Below are 23,232 nucleotides of genomic sequence, written 5' to 3'. Positions count from 1 at the left end.
ATTGATTTAGTTTTCCTAAATATTTTTTTTAAAAAATATTTATTCGTCTTGCCCCTTCCTCTCTTGTTAACGTAAAGTGCAAATTTTTCCATGCCAACATGCATGCTTAGTCATGTTAATCAAGGTTTTGTGTTGCTTAGTTTTTGAAGGTTGTTTTCATCATATGAAGTCTGGTAGGAAATTGATTGATTGGAATAAATAATTAAATCGAATGTAAGAATAAATAAAATGAAATAATTCAATATAATAAATAAATTTTTGGATCAAAATTGATTCTATGATGAAAAACAAAAGAGTTATGAAAAGTCGAAAGAAAAATAATCTAATCCTACTCCTAAATTACTAGGGTTGTTGAAGGTGTCTAGGACAACTTAGTTACATGAAACCTCTAATGTCTTATTTATAGTGGTGTTGGCAGCCCAAATTAGGTGTTTAACATGTCCTAGATCTTCATATAAAGTTCATTGCGAGGATGAAAATAGCCTTAGTATTCTTGGGTAGCACATCGACCAGTGTCACATCACACCAAGGCTTTGGCACGACACGACATGCATTTTATGCCTTGTGCATCACTCGTCCCTTGTTTCCATGTCAATTGGGCATTTACATCTTCATGCTGCACATTCAATTAAACATATTGTACCACTTAAGGACTGTGTCGACCTATTGGGTCACACAGTTATAAAATGTGTGAAAAAACACTTATTTTATTAATATTTAATCCTAAAGTCTAAATATCGAAAACTAAATATAAAATCCTAAATTCCTTATAAAACAAGTTCTTAAGTGCAGAATTGATCTGAATTAACTACTACATTTGACGACAGGTCACTAAATGTGGCTAAAAATGGCCTACCCAGCAATATAGGAATCTTTTGATCTCCTCAAAATCAAGGACTACAAAGTCGACAGGGACTATTAAATTCCTCACTTTAACCAACACATCTTCAAGTTCAACGTTTGGGTGCACTAAGGACTTGTTAGTGACTACATGCGCATATGCTCCTAAAACAAATGATTTTATAAAGCAAACTTAAGGTGCAGTTTTACTGCAAGTGTACATGTTAGTTATAATATTTATAGTGTTACCAAGGATCAAACCCAATTGAGCCAATTTATTTAATGATTTCTATTCAAAGATACACGCAAGAAAAGGAATCTAGCTAGCTACTCAATATTCTCTATAGTACAAAAAAGCATAAACAAATATTTTTAACACTAATTTCTAAATTAACTATCCTAAGGACTAAATTATAAAGATTGTAAAAGTACTTAAAATTCACAAATAACCAACAACCAAGTGTTGGTTAAATTTGATGTAGTTCATTAAATTGAACTAAGGTCCTAAATTGCTTGAACACCCAAAATGGCTCCATTATACGTCTCGGTCTTAATTTTACCAAGTTAGACAAATTAATCTGAATTATCTCTCGATGTAACAGCCCATTTTTAGTGAAATCTGAACAGTGGTTTTGAGACCACAAATTCGAGCCGGAAAGAAAATTTATTTTTATATTTTTGCATGGTTTCCGTTTTGATAGGAATATCATATGAAAATTTTGATAAGAAAATTTTATCGATTATGTACTTAACTATGGAAAGGACCAAATTGCATAAAATGAAAAAGTTGGATTCTAGTAACTAGAAGGATCAAATAGCTATGAAATTCAAAACTTGAGGTCCTTATATGGTAATTAGACCATTAAAGAAAATTTAGTAGATATTTTTTATGAATCATCCATGAAAAAATTAGAGAAGGTGAAGGATTAAATTGAAAAGTGACAAAATTAAAAGATGATAATTAAATTAAATAGATAATATCAAATTATTTTTCATCATCTTCCCCAAAATATACAGGGAAACCCTAGGAAAGAGAAAATAAGCTTTCTTGGCTTAAATTGGTAAGTGTTCAAGTCCCTTTTTTAGTAATTTTTATATTTTTGAAACCGAGATAGTCTAATCTATCTATTTTGGGGATTAATTTAAAAAGGTATCAAAGTATAGAAATTTTTCCATGGATGAATATGTGGAAAATTTGAAATTTATGGTAGAAAATGAAAGGTTGCTGATAGATAAACAACTTTTACAAAGTGAATTTTGATGAAATTGTGATTTAGGGATTAAATTGTAAAGTTGTGAAAATTGAAGAAAAATTCTGAATTTTATAGAATACATGTGCTGTAAATTTTATACTAAAATTTTGGTTAGGCTTGGAATAAGGAATAAATTGCATGAATTTCATTTTCTGAGCCTAGGGACAAAATTAGAATTTATGAAAAGTTTAGGGGCAAAATAGTAGTTTTGTCTAGGATGTATTGAGTCCAATTGAATATGAAATGTGATAAATTGATGATTAAATTCATTTATACAGATTCAGATAACTCAAATTCGAAACTAGATCGAGGAAAATAGAAAGTTTCGGATTAGTAGATTTTCTTTATACAAACTATTAACGAGGTAAGTTCGAGTAACTTATTTATACATGTTATTATGTTTGAATTGAATGTTGTATTTGAATTGAATATGATATGTGCTTGTATGAATTATAAGAATATTATAAATGCACGAAATATATATATGCCTGAAATAAGTCCCAAAAATGTTATATTCTATTTGAATATTGGATTTTGATGGATATATGTGATTTTCCCACATTAAAAGTGATCCTGCATATGTTGCAGACAGGATTTAGCTCAGACAAGTAATCTTGATATAGTCCTCTTGAGATTCTGATAAATAGTTCATGCAAGTATCTTGACCGGTAGTGATTTAGCATGTTCTGTGCACTACAACAGCTCTTTGTGAGCGTCCTGATATGCGATTGGTTTTGATCCTGCATTTAATGCAGACACAAACGTAGCTCTTCATGCGTGTCCTGTTAAGCTCGCTTGAACTCTCTTCTACCTTATATGGTGCTCCCTGATATTATCTTTTCAGAGACATCTAATTATCTCTATGAGCTCCTTGAGTAAAAAATCTTATGCTTGAATAAGTGTCCTGTTACATGATTTCATGGCTCGTTTGAGCATCCTGACATGTGGCTCGAGAATTATTCCCTGGGTATGAGCCCTAATGAGTACCCCCAATTAAGATTGATGGTTTAGAGAAATGTACACCTCGAGTGTACTATTTGAGTATCCATCGATAATTCAACAATTCAACAGACAAAATTCTTGACTTGAGGAAATGATAAGATAAATAGATTTATGTTTAGAATGATTCTGAATTTCCCAATGAAGTGTTTCATGATGAGCTCATCTATGCTTATTTGATATACATGAGACTTATGTAATTAACTTGTTTAATTGAGTGCATGTGTTTAGGTAATTTTCCAAGTTAATGGAAAACATGATATTGTATGCTTAAATTTAATAAATGAGATTGGTGAGTTTAATTCCTGTTACACAAACTTACTAAGCATATAATGCTTACTAGGTTTTATTTTCTCTGTTCTATAGTGCTTGGAAGCTTGAGAAGGTTGGAGATCGGTTGGAGATCATCACACTATCCACTAGCTTGTTTTGGTATAAATAGTAAACTCATTTTGGTATAATGACATGTATAGGTAACTTGGCCATTGTTGGCTTATAAATGTCATTTGTAATCTAGCCAATGGAATTGCTAGTGATGGTTATGTTTTGATATATCTATTAAGGCTGCTCTATGACAATATCATGAGTATATATTATGGATTGATTGAGTTATGTTAAATGAATATACTTATTAAAGATAAAATTTTAAATATGTATGCATGTAATGATATACCATGTTAGATGTTAAAATTAACTTGACTATAATGCTTGGATTGGTTGGTATATGATTGTAAATTTTAGTGTAGGTTATTGGCAAAGTTTGGGTGAGAAATAAAGATAGGAAATGGCTTTATTTTGTCCACACGGGTAGACACACGGGCATGTGTCTTGAATGTGTGTGACACGCAGTCTAGTACATGGGCATGTAGTTAGGTTGTGTGTCCCCTGCATTTTAAATTTGAGAAACAAAATACTCAGAATTGAGCACACGGGCAGAGGCACAGGCGTGTATGCTACACGGCCCAAAATACGGGCGTATGTCTTGGCCATGTGAAACCTGCACTTAATTTTGGAAAATTAAATTCACCACACACAGGCGTGTGATTGGCCATGTGGCACAAGTCAGAGAGTAACACGGGGTCGAACACGGCCTGCAACACAAGCATGTCTTAGGGCCACACGGGCGTGTGTGCCCTGCATTTAAGAAAAAAATTGAAATTTCATGAAAAATTCTCTAAGTTATCGATTTAGTCCCTACTCAATTCTAATACTCATATTGGGCCTCGAAGGTCCATTTAAGGGACGTTATGAATAATCTTGGAAAATGAATAGTAAATAACATGAATTATCTGTAAATATTATGAAAACTTCAGTAATGCTCTGTAACCCTGTTCTGGTGACGGACACAAGTTAGGGGTGTTACATTTATTGGTATCAGAGCTACAGTTTAACCGATTCTCGAACTGAACATAGTAAGTATGAGTTTAGCTATACATGCCATTATATAATTTGTGATAGTGTGATATCTCCTGACCAATTTAAATGTTTTTTTTCATATAGTAATGTCATCCAACAAAGCTAGAGTTGAATCCGAGGAAGCTGAGAGCAATGCTTCAGCTTCAGTTCAAAGAGCTACATCTAGTAGTAGAAGGCCCGTATCTGAGGGTCGAAGTGAGGAGGCAAAAAAAGCCTTCTTTCAAATGATGAATTAATGGTTCACTGAGCATTTGAGAAAAAATCCTGCTGTACAACAACCTTCCCTACCTGCTACTCAATCGGTTCTTGAGATGACATAGGGTGTTGAACTCGTTAGAACTGGTAAGCCTCCGATAGATAAAATTCGTAAGTATGGGGTAGAGGAATTTAGGGCTACTGCAGATGATGATCTAGAAAGGGCTGAGTTTTGGTTGGAAAATACCATTCGGGTTTTAGACGAATTATCTTGTACACTAGCTGAATATTTGAAATGTGGATTTCTTTACTAAAATACACAACTTATCATTGGTGGAATACTATAACTTCTGTTGTACCAAGAAAAAACATTACATGGGAATTTTTTTAGACTAAATTCAGAAATAAGTATGTTAGTCAGAGATTTTTGGATCAGAAAAAGAAAGAATTTTTACAGCTTAAGAAACGAAGCATGACTGTATCTGAGTATGATCGAGAATTTGTACAATTGAGCAAGTATGCTAGAGAATGGGTTCCAACCGAAGCTGATATATGTAAACGATTTGAAGAAGGATTAAATGAAGATATTAAGTTATTGATCAAAATTCTTCAATTAATGGAATTTATGGTTCTGGCTGATCGAACAGACAAAGTTGAGCAATTGAGTAAAGAAAAGAAACAAGCTGAAAGAGAGGCTCGGGTTTCTGGTAAAAGAATTATGAGTAAGTTGTAATCTATTGCTTCTAAGAAATCAAAGAAGTATTATGATCGTTTTACAATATTAGTGGGATATTTGAGAAAAGAGCGAGGTTCTCAACGCTCTAACCCAATATCTTCGTCCCTATATGTAACGAGTGTGGGAAGTGTTGTTAATCCCAAACCAAAGTGGAAACATTGTAATAAGTATCATTTTGAGGAATGCTGATTGAGAAGTGGAGCATGTTATAAATGTGGTTCTCTTGATCATTTTCTTAAAGATTGTCCGAAAAGGTTTGAAAGAGATATTAAATAGACTCCAAAGTCGAGTAATATTGAAAGAGATATTAAATAGACTCCAAAGCTGAGTAATCATGTTTTGAGAGGCAGACCACCCCATCACCCTAGCAATGTCAATGGTAGCTGAGATGCTACAAGGGATACAATAGTCAAATCTGAGGCATGAGCACCAGCAAGGGCTACGCTATTCATGCTAGAGAAGATGCTTCTGCACCAAACATTGTTACTGGTACATTTTCACTTCTTGATACTCTTTGATTGATCCTGGTTCCACACATTCATACATATGCACAATTTAGTTTCTGTTAAAAAATTACCTGTTGAATTCACTGAATTTGTGGTTAAAGTGTCAAACCCCATGTTCCAGTATGTTATGGTGGATAAAGTCTGTAAAAACCATCTATTGATGTAACATCCCGAATTAGGGTCTAGTCGAAACAATGGTTTCGAGACCACAAATTTGAAATACAAATAATTATTTTTATAATTATTTGATGGTCCATGATATGATTGCATGTTTGTGTGAAATTTTCATGAAGAAATCCTATGCCTACGGTGTCTAATTTGACTTTAGGGACTAAATTGAATAAGTTATAAAACTTGTGTTCTAGAAGCTTCAAGCATGAAATTGCATTGGATCATTAATTAGAGGTCCTTAAATAGCAATTTGACCAAGTTCTAAAATTTTGGACAAAAATGGGCATGAATAGGAAAACTTTGAAACAAAGGCCTTAAGGGCTTTTTTGTCATTTGGTAAATAAAAGAATAAAAAGGGAAAAATCAAGTCAAAATTGTGTCCATCTTTTTCCTTGTGTGCTGAAATTTTCAAGGGTTCCATAGCTAGGGTTTTTAACTTTTCAAGCTTTATTGTAAGTGCTCCCAAGCCTCGTTTTTTATGTTCTTTGCATTTTTTTGAAGTCCTTGAAGCATGATCTATCCATCTCTAGCCATATTTTGAGCTAGGGTTCATGTATGAAATTTGACCTATGTGTGACATGTAATGCTCCAAAAATGTGGGGTTTGTGATTTTGCGTGCTTTGACACAAATTTCATGTTTGCTTTACTGGCTTAATGATTTAGGCGTGTTTGGGAGTGTTTTATAAGCCTAGGTTCGAGTCTGGGCTTTGGCAAAATTTTTGGTTTTGTTCTTAAGTGAGACTGGCTGTTCACAGTTAGGACTTATGTTTAAGTGTGTCAAATTTTATGTCACAAAAAGCCTTGTGGCTTAGTGGCAAGTAGCGCGTGGAGCATCTGAAGGGGGCATGGGTTCGAATCCCTTGGTAATCAAGGAGCATTTATTTTGCTATCAAGGGATGGCAAGAGTTGTATGGGATTTGAACTCTGGTGATGGAGAGTTTGAATTGGTCATAGAGGTTGTTGTGGAGGATATCAAGGAGGGATAAGGGGAGAAAATCTTGGAGAATTTCAAGGAATTTGAATTTGGAATGAGTTGTAGCAGAATAGGGGGTGCTTGTGAGTGCAAATTCGGCCAAAGGGGTTTTGGGAGTGTATTTTCAGCAATTGGTGAGAGAGTAGGTGTCGAACTCCTTCTCTTCTACTTCAGGTTTGTTCTTTTTGACATTTTTGGTACCATTCTCCCTTGTGCTGATCTTTTTTCGTGCCTTTTGGGATTTAAGCTGAATTTCTTTGTTTTCATTTCTTTCTTTTGACTCTACCTTGTGCCGAAACATATTTCTCTTTTCTTTCTTCCTTTCATATTTATCTTTTCTTTCTTCTCTTCTAAATCTTTGGCCGACTATAGCCTTCCTCTAATACCTATCTTTCTTCTCGTCTTTCCATACGTTTCTTTCTTTGACCGACCCTACTATTGAACTTAACACCCCATTGCCGAAACTTCTTCCTTTTTTCTTAAAATATTTTCTTGATTCTTTGTTCGTCATTTTAGTATCTGTGTTACTTGGTTGTTTGGTTGGCCGAATTTTGGACTCCCCTGCTATTGGTAAGTATATCGTGTAGGCAACTCTATCTCTTTTACTATTCTCTTAAAAGTCGAATATTCCTTTTCATAAATCTCTGTATTTGTCGGTTGGTAACCTATTTTCCCATGATGCGTGTTCGTGGATTCCAGGTGTCGCTGAGAAACAAAGGGCGTAGCACGTTCTCAAACCATTGAAACGCTGTCTTCCAAATACTTGAGTAAGGTCGATTGCCCCTAGTCTATTTAGTGTTATCTCTACGATTTCAGGCTACTTTTTAGTTATTTCTACCTATTAATCGGTCGTGAGTGTAGTTAGGTGCCTAAATACGGGTGATCGACCCTAACTATTCCTAACACAGTTGGCCACTCTCTTTTTGGTTAGGGTAAGCGAAAGACTTGGGTTATGGTTTAGTTGTTCTCGATTGTTTTAAGTGGAGACTAACTAAATGTTGGATCGATTGTAGGCTTTGGAATCGTAGGAGGTTCTTTCATTTTCGGAAATCTAGGTGTGTAATGGTACACCTAAACTTTTTCTACTGCCAAACGATGGACGAAGGTGTGTATCTACACCATTATGTTGTTGTGAATCGGCAAAAGCTGACAAGCCGAAACTTCGGTAGTTGAGGCCTCACAAGCGTGCGAATGCCCATGTGATAAACCGAGTCCACAAATCAGGGATGACAGACTATAGTGGCCTCCACGAATGTTTTTGTGAGCTTGGGCAGTTATGGGCCTCGTTGGGCCGAGATGGGTCGTGTGGGCCTAATAGGCTCGTGGGCCCCACACGGATAAAACATTCGCTAAGTGGAAAATAATAGAGTGGACTATGGGGTTCGCATAGCTACGACTGAAAGTGGGTTGTTTGGGCCACACGAACGTGTGGGCCCATTTGGGCCGAGTAATGGGCTTTAGGCCCATTTACACTGTTTTGGCCATACGAGTTATCTAAGTTGTTCGAGACGATTGTTGACCATTTAAAGGGTCGTTATCTATACTGAGACCCCAGAATTTGTTAAATGACCAAAATACCCCTAAGGGATAAAATTACTATTTTACCCCTAGTGGGTGGAAATGACTATTATACCCTAGAGGTAGGTTGATTGATGAGTGTATGATATTTGCATGACTGTATCTGAGTATGAAACCTTGCATACACATAATAATTATGACATGACATTCTGCATTGGGGTTGGGATTCTGATTCAGAGGAAGTACTGTACTAGTGGCTTTGCCACGTTTTACCGTTCTGGTGGCTTTGCCACGTATTCTGACATAAGTTGCTACACCACGTTTACTGTTACTAGAAGCTTTGCTATGTTACTGTTAGCAACTTTGTTGCGATATTGGTGTGCTGGCTGGGTGGGTCGATTTAATCCCCACATGGTGTGTTGGATGGTACTAGTGGTGTGATAGTTGGATTGGGATGAGTTGCATACCTGCACTGTATTTATACTATTTTTGGCATAGGCCCACTCTATCACTGTATAGGGCTTAGGCCCAGACTGCACTGTTACTGAATAGAGCTCAGGCTCAGGCCCAAACCTATGTTGTATGCTTTGGTTACTGTTGACTGGTAGGGGATTACACACTGAATTTTTGTAAACTCACCTTTCCTTTTTAATGTGCAGGTAATCCCCAGCCTTAGGATTTGGAGCCACGAGGGACTAAGAGGTGGCCACGCGATCGTAGACTAGTTGATTATGACTTAATTTATTCAAAGATTTTATATTTGGGTTTTAATTATGTAATAAGGCCATTTGGGGTTTTTTTTTAAATTTTATTTGGCTTTGACTTCGTATTTTAACTCGCTAGAGTAGGAATATCGAGTTTTCAAAATAACAACGGTTTCAAAGGAAACCATGCATTTTCAACCTTAAGGTTTTCAACTGGAGAAGCTTTCGTGGTTTTAATCGGATTAAGGGATCAATGATAACACACGTTTTGATAAGCTAATTTCAATTATAATAACGGAATCTACCGAGTTTACTCAAGCAATAAAACTAAATGGGCTTCTAACCTAAATATGGTTTATCACTATCAAGTTCAAGATTTAGATGGCACTTTGATGTGACATGTCAGATTCAGTCGTAACGCCTAGGCCGGGTTTGGGGTGTTACATTTAGTGGTATCAGAGTCAAGTTGCAAAGCTCAGCTGTGGAATGGGTTTTTGAAATTTTTTCTCAAAATTAGAGTTTTGAAAAGTTTTTCTAAAATTTGGTTTTGGGAAAGATGATTTCAAAGGAATTTGAATTGTTTTTGAAATGACGTTACTAGAAATGTGGCACACCGAGTCTCTGACGCCAAATCTGTAAGTTCTCTGCCATTATTTACTAATATGAACTGAAATGTTATACTGAGAAACTACTATAGATAGTAGTACTATACTGAAACTCTTTAGTTAGAGTAAACTAAGACTGTAGAAGACTAAAAATTTTAGTGAGATATCGATCTACGAAAACAAAAACTTTAAATACTATTTATCATAAAATATCTGTTAATAATTACTGGAATTATAAACTGATAACATAAAACTTCTAAATCCAGATTAAGCGTATATTGATATGAGCACTAGAGGTACTTGCAGAAGGGGTAGACGAGGCCATGGTAGGGGCCGAGGAAGTGCTAGAGCTGGGTCTTCAGCATCGGATCACATGCCTGCTACGAAAGCACCAGCTTCATCGGCAACTGAGACAGGGTCTCATGATCGAGCAGTTGGGGATGATGCTCTATCCCAAGCAATGTTATGGGTTCTTGAAAGGGTTACTAAAGCGAGTACGAGATTAGTGGGTCGGAGGTCAATTTTTGAGCGACTCCGATCTAACAGGGCGAAAATCTTCAGGGGTGTTTCTGGTTTAGCCCAAATGTGGCAGAGTATTGGTTAGAGGCTACTGAACGAATAATGGATGACCTTGATTGTACTGTGGAACAGAAGTTAAAAGAGGTAGTGTCTTTACTACGAGATAAGGCCTACCAGTGTGTTGGCTAACTGTAAGAGAAGGTTCGTAGGCTGATCGTTTGACATGGGACTTCTTCAAGTCGACCTTTCAAGGAATGTGATATCCCGAATTAGGGCCTAATTGGAATAGTGGTTTTGGGACCACAAATCTGAGATAGAAATGATTATTTTATGATTATTTTGAGGTCTATGATATAATTGCATGATTGTGTGAAAATTTCGTGTAGAAATTCTATGCATAAAGTGCTTAATTTGAAGTTAGGGACTAAATTGAATAAGTTACAAAATTTGCATTCTAGAAGTTCTAGTATGAAATTGCTTTGAAATATTAATTAGGAGGTCTTAAATAGCAATTTGACCAATTTCTAAGTTTATGGACAAAAATTGGACATGGATAGAATTTTTGAAAGTTTAATAAGGAAGGGCATTTTGGTCATTTTGATATTAAATGAAATAAAATGGGAAAAATAACACAAAAATGATCATCTTCTCCATAAGTTGCTGCCAAATTTCGCTCTCCACCATAGCTAGGGTTTCAACACTTTTAAGCCTTGATTGTAAGTGATTCCTATGCTCGTTTTTAATGTTCTTTACATTTTTAAAATCCTCGTAGCTCGGTTTACCTGTTTCTACCAATATTTTGAGCTAGGGTTTATATTTAAAAATTTACCCATGAATGATATGCATGAATTTTGATGTTTTATGGTAGAATATGAAGCTTGAGATTGTGTTAAACAACTTTTGCTAAGTGATTTTACGTAAAAACGACTAAAATGACATAATCAGTAAAAATACCTAATGTTCATAAGTACATGTTAGAGTGAGAATTGGATGTTGCTGTAGAAGGAAACAATGATCAGCATATCATAAAACATAAGAAAATAGGATGAAGTTTAATTTACGAGATTTGGGGCAAAAGTGAAAATATGTGAAAAGTTAGGGGCAAAATTGTAGTGAAATGGAAGAATACTCAAGATGCAAGTGAAGCATTGGTAAGTGTTGTTGAATGGGCACTTTGGATAGGTATGTACTTAACCCTCGGGTTGAGACTTGATACGACAACAATAATGTAGTAAGACTATTAATGATGAATAGAAATGTGATATATGTTTTGGTGATATTATGCTAATGTTGGTTGGTATAATTGCTTTGTTAAGTTATTTGTTATTTGCATGTGAACTTACTAAGCATTTATGCTTACTCCTTCCCTTCCATTCCTTGTAGTTTTGACAAGCCGGTTTGGAGATCAGGACGGTCGGAGGCACGCTCACGCTATCAACGGACCATCTTGGTATGGTGGCTTGCATATTTTGGGAATATGACATGTATAGCATTATAATCCTTTTGTGTATATAATCTTATGATATAGCTCATGGATGGCATGGAAATGTTTGAGAACGATTAGCTATTGGAGTGGCTAATCGATATTATATTTGATAACACGTATGCTTTATATGCTAACTAATCTATGGAAATCCATAAAATGGTGAAATTGGCTATAAAACAGAATCACATAGCAGTAGTGATGTGAGTTTGAAACATCACTAAAAATAGTAGAGATATAATTAGATGATGAATAAAATATGGAATTGAAGCTCAATGAATCTATTTTCATGTGGAAGAAACAAAATAGGTAAAATAGTTGTATTGTATGAGATATTTACGTTTTGGTGAAACAGGGTCAGAGCAATTTCTAGATTCCCTATTCTGATTTTAGAAATTCACCATAATTTGTGTAAAAATAATTAGGACTCAAATTTATATGTATGGATTTATTATTGAGTCTATTTTTATGTGAAATAAACGACATAGTCATTGGATTTCTATACAGAAAGAAATTTGATTCGTAGTGCATAGGGGTCAGAGTAGCCAAACCCTAAAATAGGGGAGACTTTAACTAATAAACTGTACTAATTGACCTGACCAAAAATTCTAAAAAAAAATTTAGTAGATAGATATATGAGTCTAGTTTTAGGAAAAATTTATAGATCTTAATTTCGAGTTTCGTAACTCGAGATATGAATTTTTAAGCGACTATGATGCAATTAGCTAGCTTGTCTGGAAATTTTTAAAATAAATTGTTTGAGTTGTTTAATTAATGAAGTAAGTCCGTTAACACCTTGTGCTCGACTCCGGTGATGGTCTCGGGTACAGGGGCGTTACAAGGAAAGTATGTGGGTGCAAGTTATGTGGATGCCCGAAGGAAGGAATTTCTGAACTTGACTCAATGAAGTAAGACTGTGGCTGAGTATGAGGCAGAGTTTCAGCGGCCGAGTCGATAAGCTCGCTTGATAGTCACAACTGAGTATGAATGCTGTGTGTGGTTCAAGGATGGGCTCTGGGATGAGTTGCGTGTACTGATAGCTCCACAGAGGGAGTGAGGCTTTGTTGCCCTTGTTGAGAAGGCAAAAATTGCCGAGGATATAAAGTGCTCAGAGCGCCAGAATCGTCAAAAAGATAGGGGCATAAATAAGAGGGATTTTCGACCCTCAAGTTCTCTTGGTGGGCCTAAGAAGAAGCCTAGTTTTGATGGGCTAGTCCGAGCTTGGGTTCCTGTTGTTGCTGCTAGACCGCAACCTTGCGCTGATTGTAGGAAGGCTCACCAGGTGAGTGCTGGAAACGAACTGGGGCATGCTTTAGATGTGGGTCTATGGACCATTAGGTTAAGAACTGTACTCAGAGGCTTGTTCAGATGCAAGTTACAGGTCAGGGCTATGTTCAGCCTATGAGAGGTGGTCAGCAGCCATCGAGAGGCCGTGTTCATGCCAGAGGTGGAAACAGGTTTGGACGAGGTCGTGGAACACCAAGCAGAAGTATTGGTAACACTGAGGCGAGACAGCCAGCCTTGGTCTATGCTACTCGTCGCTGAGAGGATGGTGATGCCCCTGACATCATAACTGGTATGTTCCTGATTTATAATTTACCATACACTGTTTTAATTGATATTGGGTCTACACACTCGTATGTTGCATGCACTGTGTTTGAGACGCTGGGTATTCAGTTTGAAAATATTGTTAGTGAAATGACTGTGTTGAGTCAACTAGGACAATCGGTTGGGGTGAATAAGTTGTTTAAAGATGTGCCCTTGGAGGTTTAAGGGGTAGTCTTTCCGGCAGATTTGACGGAACTCAGTTTGGGGAATTTGATATTATATTGGGCATGGATTGGCTAATGAAGCACCATGCGAAATTGGATTGTGCTGCTAAGCGTGTAGTGTTGAAGTTTATGGAGGATAAGGAGGTGACTGTGATAGTGGAACGAAGGGATTATCTGTCTAATGTGATTTCTGCGTTAATGGCCGAGAAACTGGTTCGTAAGGGTTGTGAGGCGTTCTTGGCTTATGTTAGTATTTTTGAATCTAAAGGTTCTTCTGTTGGGGATGTCAGAACTGTTAAGGAGTTTTTGGATGTATTTCCTAAAGAGCTTCTAGGGTTGCCTCCAAACCGTGAGGTTGAATTCGGCATTGAGCTCCTACCTCGAACAGCTCTGGTGTCTATTGCCCCTTATAGGATGGCACTGAAGGAACTGGTGGAGTTAAACGCTCAAATTCAAGAGCTACTAGATTGAGGATTCATTCAACTGAGTGTGTCCCCATGGGGAGCACCGGTGTTGTTTGTGAAGAAGAAGGACGGATCCATTCGCATGTACATCGATTATCGTCAATTGAACAAACTGACCATCAAGAACAAGTATCCTTTATCGAGGATAGATGATCTGTTTGACCAACTGCGACGAGCCACGATTTTCTCCAAGATAGATCTTCGGTCTTGGTATCATCAGCTAAAGGTTAAGGAGGCTGACGTGAATAAGACTATGTTTAGAACTCGTTATGGTCATTACGAGTTTCTGGTGATGCCGTTTGGGTTGACGAATGCACCAGTGGTTTTCATGGATTTGATAAACTGAGTATTCCAACTTTATTTGGATCGATTTGTAGTTGTGTTTATAGACAACATCCTGGTGTATTCAAGAACCGAAGAGGATCATGTGCACATTGTCGAATTGTCTTACAAATTCTGAGGGAAAAGCAACTTCATGCAAAGTTCAGCAAGTGTGAGGTTTGGCTGTGAGAAGTGACATTTCTGGGTCATGTAGTATCGGAAAAGGGAATTAGGGTGGATCCTCGGAAAATTGAAGCTGTAGTGGATTGGAAACCACCAAAGACAGTATCTGAGATTCAGAGCTTTTTGGGTTTGGCTGGGTATTACAGACGTTTTGTTGAAGGATTTTCACTGATTGCTGCACCTTTGACCAAGTTACTGCGTAAAGGGGTATCGTTCAATTGGACTAAGAAACAGAAAGAAAGTTTTGAGAAACTGAAGGATGTTTTGACTAAGGCCCTGGTTTGATACAGCCGGAGTCTGGGAAAGAATTTACTGTCTATAGAGATGCGTCGCACATTGGATTGGGTTGTGTGTTGATGCAAGAGGGTAAGGTGGTTGCTTACGCGTCTCATCAGCTTAAGCCCCACGAGGTGAATTACCTCACTCATGATTTGGAGTTAGCTGCGGTGGTATTCTGTAACACCCCTAACCCGTAACCATCACCAGAATAGGTTAAGAGGCATTACAGAGCTTATAACTCAAATCAGAACCACCATACATCAAATATCATCTCACTACTAATAAAAGTCATTCATTCACATTCAATATTCACATAAAAACGAGTATACAATGCTTAAACATGCATTCAGGACCAAATTGATAACAAACAAAAGTTTTAGAACTTATAAAATTTTCAACTTTTAAAAGGTCACACGCCCGTGTGAACAGCCGTGTGCCTCACATGGCTGAGACACGCCTGTGTGTCCAGACCGTGCCATAACAGAGCATACATACTGACTTGCCCACAGGCCACAAGACATGCCCGTGTGTCTTGGCCGTGGTCGAATTTGACTTGGGCCACATGGCTAGCCACACGCCCGTGTGCTTTGGCCGTGTTCGAGCCTGACTTACAATTGTAGGGTACCCCAGGGGACACACGACTGTGCAACATAGTCCTGTGCCACACACGGTTGAGACACATGCCCGTGTCTCTGCCCCTGTGGACAAAAATATACCATTTGAATAGCCAATTTGCCACCCCAAACTTGGATCAACCTACAAGCAAAGAAATAAGCATTTTTTCATAACCAATTCAGCCAAATTCCACACCAAATCTAAAGCAATTCATCTCATAAAATAGTCACCCGATTCCATACTCATAAACCTTACCAATTCATTCCAAACATGGGTAAATTCATATCAAAACATTTACTTCCATACATCATTTAAACCCATACTAAACCTACCAAAACCTACCAACATTTACCATTTCTTTTGTCCATCTGAAACATACCACAATTGCATAATAACATCACATACCATAAACCATTATCAACTATAAGTTCAAGCACAAATTAGCCAAATCACATGGCTAAGTATATACATCACAAAACATACTTCCACAACTACTAGCCTATACATGCCATACTTCAAAATATACATTTTCAAAAGTACTAAAATGAGGTTCGATAGTATGGTGACGATCTGTGACACCCCTAAAGTGACCCTAGTCGGAAAGCGGTCTCGGGACCGCTAGACCGAGTCACCAAATTATTTGAATGTGATAATTATTGCCTAAAATATGTGAATATAAATGTGTGAAAGTTTTAAGCTTCGATTTAGTTAATTGCATGTGAATTTAGTTGATAGGACTTATGTGAGAAAATTTAGAAATGTGCTAGGCAAATGCAAGTGGCCTAATAGTGCATGTAATCAAAGGGGTGGACTTGCATGTCAATTTCCCCCCATTTAAGTACTAGTGGCCGGCCATGACAAGGGATGATGGGCAAAACATGTTGTGTTAATGGAAGAATAAAATAAGAAGCATGGGCAATAAACTAATAAGAAATTGAAGGAAGAAAACAAAGAGAAAAAAATGTGTTCATCATTCTCATGCATGACAAAAAAAAAAGAAAGAAGAGAAAGGCTCTCATGTTGTTCTTGGCCGAATAGGAGAAAGAAAAAGAAGGAAAAAGAGCTTTGAGGAAATCGGCTATGGTGGTTTGATAGACTAAGATATGTTTGATGATGTTCCATGAGATGCATGCATGTTTTAGTAGTTAGCTTGAGTTCTAAATAGCCCATGGTTCAAATCTTTACTATGTCATGGAGATGATATTCGGCCAAGGTGGATTGGTGTTGATATCATTTGCATGCTAAAAGTGAAGCTTTGTAATGGTGCATGTGATGGTGGATTGATGATTCTTGAATCTTCTTTTTAGCATTTTTGAGTGAGACATTAAGTTCTTTGTTTAACCATGACCAAAAATTGAAATGGTATGGTGTTGTGATGCAATCGGCCCCAACATAGACATGTATGTTCGGCCACATGAATAAGTACATAAGTTATGTGTATATTCGGCCATAAGCTAGCAAAATGAGACTTTAATGAGTTAAATTTGTTTGAATTAAGCTCAAGAGCAAAGGGGAACTAAATCCGATAAAGGGAAGGAAAAAGTGGTCGAATAGCCGCCGAAATCGTTCGACAACATCCGAGGTAAGTTTTAAGTGATTAAACATTGAGTAAATTCAATTATAATAGGACATGATGAGTTGATTTAATAAGATATGATGTGGCCATGATATGTTCTAAGTTCAAATGGTAAGTTCTTAAGTGTTTGAGCTTGGGAATTTAAGGGTAATTTGAAATAGTCTGCTTAGGACAGCAGCAGTAACGTGACTTTATAAAATCACCATAAATTTATGGATTTGAATTAGAGGCTGAATGAGACATGAAATTAAAGCTTAATGAGTTTAGTTTCTTATAAAATAAACCGTGTAAGCAAAGGAATTTCCGATAATGAGATACTTAAAGTTGTGTGAGACAGCGCAGAATGACACTGTAATCCTCTGTTCTGTATTTAGAAAATCATTATAAATTGTACAAAAATGGTTATAAGATAAAATTTATATGCTTAGACTCCTTAATGATTCTAGTTTCAAATGAAATCAAATACAACACATTTTGAATTCTGTAAAATGAGAAATTTGATTCGTAGTGAAGAGTGATCAGATTAGTCAAACAGTGAAACAGGGGAAACTTTAAGAAAAATCTGGTATTGATTGGCCAAACCTAAAATTCTGGAAATTTTATGTATGGAAAATATACGAGTCTATATTCAGGAAAAATTAACGGAAAGTGATTTGGAGTTTTGTAGCTCCAGTTATAAATAATTTAGTGACTATTGCTCAGGAAAAACAGCTTGTGCTGAATTTGAGATTGTGTTGTAAACCTTGATAAACTTGTTTTAGTTGCTCATAAGCTATTGATTAAACCCATACGTGAATTCTAAATTGTGATATTGGAAAATGATAGATGTAGATTCAGCCAAGAAAGTGTATATATGTGATAAGGCCTAATGGCCGATGTGATAAATGTGAAAGTGTATATATGTGATAAGGCCTAATGGCCGATGTGATAAATGTGAAAGTGTATATATGTGATAAGGCCTAATAGCCGATGTGATGAATGTGAAAGTGTATATATGTGATAAGGCCTAATGGCTGATGTGATGAATGTGAAAGTGTATATATGTGATAAGGCCTAATAGCCGATGTGATGAATGTGAAAGTGTATATATGTGATAAGGCCTAATGGCCGATGTGATGAATGTGAAAGTGTATATATGTGATAAGGCCTAATGGACGATGTGATGAATGTGAAAGTGTATATATGTGACAGGGCCGAGTGGCCAACATGATGGATGTGAAAGTGTATAAATGTGATAAGTCCCGAAGGGCATTTGTGTCAGTACTATATCCGGGTTAAAACCCCGCAGGCTTTATGCGAGAATATTATCACTGATTAATGTCCGTAAGCTTCGTGCTCATACTATATCCGAGCTCTAAAGACCCGATGACTACGTGTGGGGATTTTGTCCGGGTAAGACCCGATAACTTCGTGTGGAGATTATGTCCGGGTAAGACTTCGTAATAAGAATTGCTTATAAATATATTCAATGCGAAAGGTTAAACAGGTATGTACTCCAAGTTTATATGTGAGCTTTATTTGCACTAAATCATAAGGTAGTTATGTGATGCATACGAGAGCAATCTATGAGACTATTCCTATGATTATGTGACATCGGATCAGTGTGAGAGGTTATGTGAAATCATACGATATATCTATGTCACATGAGCTCACTTTTATGTGAAAGTTTATCTGCCTATTGTATATGATGAGATGTGCATATTCAATAAAGGGATGGTATGCCCGAAGGAAGAGTGAAATAAAAAAAATACGAACAACTATGTTATAATTTGATTGTTATCTGTTGACACTGCTTAAAACTTACTAAGCATTAAATGCTTACTCCTTTCTTTGAATCTCTGTTTTATAGATTTTGGTTCGTCAGCTATCGGACTCGGGATTTTTGGAAGTCGAAGTCTCCCACACTATCAAAGCCCCCTTTTGGTACAATTTTGGTTGAACTTTGAAATGGCATGTATAGGACTACCCTTTTGTTGTTGGTCATGTACCCTTCGGTTTTGTGTAAATTTGGATAGCCATGCGAAAATGGCTTAAATATACTTTGATCATAGCATTATAATCGTTTTGTATGTTGTCCGTCGAGAGGTATGGAAATGTTGGTAACGGTTGGCCATGGGAAGGGTTATTCTTGATCACTTTTGGAATATGTATGACAAACTCTAGTTGATCCATGGAGGATCATGAAATAGGTAAAGTTTACCTTAAAAAAAAACAGATGCTGGCAGCAGCAGTGATGTGGATGTGAAAAATCACTAAAAATAGTAGGAATGGAATTAAATAGTGAATAAATTATGTAAGCGAACCTTGATGAATCTATTTTCATAGGAAAGTAACGAAATGATCATATGGACAGTATGTTAAGAGATATTTAGGTTCTCGTGAGACAGGGCCAGAACAGTTTCTGGATTCCCTGTTCCGACTTTGGAAATTCATTATAAATTAACCAGAGATAATTAGGAGTCATGCCATATATGTATAGATTCCTCTCTGAGTCTAGTTTCTAGAGAAACAAATGGCATCAGTATTGAAACTCTGTGCAGGGAGATATCCAAATCGTAATGCATGAAGGTCAGTGTAGTCGCACCCTGTAAAAGGGGATAATTTAACGAATAAACTGTACTAATTGGCCTGACCAAAAATTCTAGAAAAAAATATGTAGATGGGCATATGAGGTTAGTTTCAGGGAAAAATTACGAAACTGATTTTCTAGTTGTGAAACTCAAGATATGATTTTTAAGGTGACAGTGACACAGTTAGCCAACTGCCTGGAAATTTTTAAAATGGACTGCGATAGTAAGCGAATTTAGTCAGTGAACCCCTCGTGTCCGACTCCGGCAACGGTCTCGGGTACAGGGTGTTACAATTTTATTGGTATCAGAGCTACGGTTTAGTCGATTCTAGGACTACCGTAATACGTTTGGGTCTAGCTATACATACCATTATGTGAATATTTGATAGTGTGGTGATTTCTGACAATTGAAAATGTGTTTATTTATTGTAATGAATTCCGATCCCGATCGAGCTGTAGCAGATGGTATTGAGAGGACTGAGACATGCTTATGATGTGTCAATATTGAGAAGGGTATAACATAAGTAAGTTCTTGAGTAATAGAGCTTAAATTATGTTTTGTATTCTTTATTCTTCTGAGATGTTTTTTTTATTTAGTTATGAATTAAAACCCCTAAATACCTAAGGGGAATGAAACCTAAGAAGAATCTTGTTATTATTTTCTGAATCGTATGATAAATATTTAACTTGTTCTTATTTATGTGTTCTTAATTCTTATTTTAATATCCCAGTATACTGATTCAAGACAAGCTCTTATTCAGAGGAGGAATAGACCCTGTCTGAGAGTACATTTGTCATAATTAAGCGGAGTTGATTACACGCCTAGACATAGGGTGACAAGATTTTGCCAGATTAGGGTGAAACCTAATAAAAGGATCCATAGATCGAGTTAATGCAACCCTAGAGTGTTAATTAGAGAAAAGTCTCGGTTATTCAATCTAAGGATTAGATGTTATTAGTCTTGAATAGGAATAATAACATAACTTAGGGATCTCTACGGAACAAGTTGAATGAATAAATCGTCCGATACGGAGCCAGAATAACAAGTAAAGTCTAGGTGGATTTTTCCTTAGGTATTGTCTTAAGTCAATCGATTTTCCCCAAAAGCAATTCCCCAATTCTTTTCTTTGTGAGTTCTTTGTTTAGATAATTAGTTAATTAAAGCAAAACCTCTTTATTCTTAAGCTAGATAATAAAAAGACATTTATTACTAGTACTTTTAGTTCCTTTGGGTTTCACAATCCGGTCTTGCTAAAACTATACTACTGTTCGATAGGTACACTTGCCTACATCGCGATAATAGCTAGTTCAAGAACGAGTAATTATAAATTTTTAAAACCTATCACGAAATCACATGATCAAGTTTTTGGCGCTGTTGCCAGGGAACTAAGATATTAGGAACTCTCAATTTTTATTACTTTAGCCATTTATTTTTCTTGCAATTTAATTTAATTTTATTATTATTATTATTTATTAACTTACTTTTTCTTTCTCTTGGCAAGTTTTTTATAGTTTACGACTAGAAGAAACCCGTCCGGACCATTACTTTTTGACGAAGAAATCGATCATACAGTTCGCAGAAATCAAAGAGAAATAAGGCGAAGCTGACGATACACAGAGAATGAGCAAGAAGACGATACTCAACCCCCAATCGAAGAGATGGCTGAAAACCAAGACAATCAGCTACCTCCTGCAATTGCAGCTAATCAAAATCCTACTCCACGTACTATGTGTGATTCTACTAAACCTACTTTAACAGGAACTGTATCTAGCATAGTTAGACCTACGGTAGCTGCAAATACTTTTGAATTAAAACCTAACACTATTCAAATGATATAACAATTTGTTCAGTTTGATGGTTTGCAGGATGAAGATCCCAACGCTCACTTAGCAAACTTTCTGGAATTTTGCGATACATTTAAAATCAATGGCATTTCTGATGATGCCATTCATCTTTGGTTATTCCCTTTTTCATTAAGGAACAAAACTAAACAGTGGTTGAACTCGTTACCACGAGGGTCAATTACTACTTGGGAACAAATGACCGACAAATTCTTACTAAAATATTTTCTGCCGGCTAAAACGGCTAAATTACGTAATGATATCTCTTCTTTTATGCAGATGGATTTAGGAACCCTCTGCGATGCATGGGAGAGATACAAGGACTTACTGAGAAGGTGGCTTTACCATGGGTTACCGCTTTGGCTCCAAGTTCAAACATTCCACTATGGTCCGAATCCTTCGACTCGGTAAATTGTTGACACAGCTACTGGCGGAACCATCAATACTAAGACACCTGAAGATGCCTATGAGTTTATTGAGGAGATGTCACTGAATAACTATCAGTGGCAAGTCATGAGGACAAAGCCAACGAAAACAGTCAGTGTTTATAATGTCGATTCGATCAACATGCTGTCAAATCAGGTAGAACTCTTGAATAAAAAGATTGATGGTTTTCTTAGTTCTTCATAGGTTCACCCAGTAATGCAGTGCGAAGCAAGTAGCGGTGAAACAAGCCATTCAGAATATCAACCTTATGTCCATAATATGGATAACGTGCAACTAAACTACATGTGTAATAATCCTTGACCTTAAAACAATCCATTTAGTAACACTTACAATGTCGGTTGGAGGAACCATCCCAACTTTTTGTGGGTAGGCAAAAGAAATCAAAGACCACAACATCCTCCGGGTTTTCAGCAACCACCCTACCAACAGGAAAAGAAGCTGAACCTTAAGGAGATGCTCTCAAAGTTTATATCGGTGTCAGAAACTTGTTGCCAGAACACCGAGATAGCGCTTAAAAATCAACAAGCGTCGATCCAAGAGCTCGAAACTCAGATAGGCCAGCTTTCCAAATTAATCTCTGAATGACCACAAGGTAGCTTGCTAAGTAATACTGAACCCAGCCCAAGGGAACAGCTCAACGCAATTAATATTCAAGATGAAGAAGGAGTTGTTGAGCCTGAACCAGAACCGAGGCAAGAAACTGTGTAAGCAAAGGTCAAGGTAAGGTAGATAACAATAAAAACAAAACGATGAATGTCAAATATAAACCTCTAGTGCCATACCCTAATACGACAAGGAAAGATCGCTCAGATGAAAAATTTGGTAAATTCCTTAAACTCTTAAAAAAATTACATATTAACTTACTGTTTATTGAAGCCCTATCACAGATGCCAAACGCAATGAAATTCTTAAAAGAGCTTTTAGCAAATAAGTGGAAGTTGGACGAAGCATTGCATGTGGAGCTAAATGCAGTGTGCTCAACTATTCAGAAAAATAAGCTACCAAACAAACTAAAAGATCCAGGAAGTTTTACGATTCCTTGCTTAATTGGTAGTTTAGATGTTAATAATGCATTAGCTGATTTAGGGCCTAGTATCAACGTCATGCCTTATAAAATGTTTAAGCAACTAGGTCTCGGGAAACCCAAATAGACTAGGATGAGCATTCGACTAGCAGATAAAACTATAAGATTTCCTAGGGGTATTATTGAAGATATGCTAGTAAAAATCAATAAATTTATATTTCC

General features: G+C 36.6%; 1 non-coding gene across 1 annotated transcript; it reads right to left on the bottom strand.

The window, feature by feature from the left end:
* Positions 1–21,785: 21,785 nt before the first annotated feature.
* Positions 21,786–21,892, bottom strand: LOC121230039 (small nucleolar RNA R71). Its single transcript, XR_005927991.1, has one exon. It is a non-coding gene; the product is annotated as a small nucleolar RNA R71 (small nucleolar RNA).
* Positions 21,893–23,232: the final 1,340 nt, after the last annotated feature.

The sequence above is a fragment of the Gossypium hirsutum genome, chromosome A05 (assembly GCF_007990345.1).
Source record: "Gossypium hirsutum isolate 1008001.06 chromosome A05, Gossypium_hirsutum_v2.1, whole genome shotgun sequence".
NCBI classification, from domain to species: domain Eukaryota; kingdom Viridiplantae; phylum Streptophyta; class Magnoliopsida; order Malvales; family Malvaceae; genus Gossypium; species Gossypium hirsutum.
Note: the sequence above shows the minus strand (reverse complement) of the source record. Positions and strands in the feature narration are given on the sequence as shown.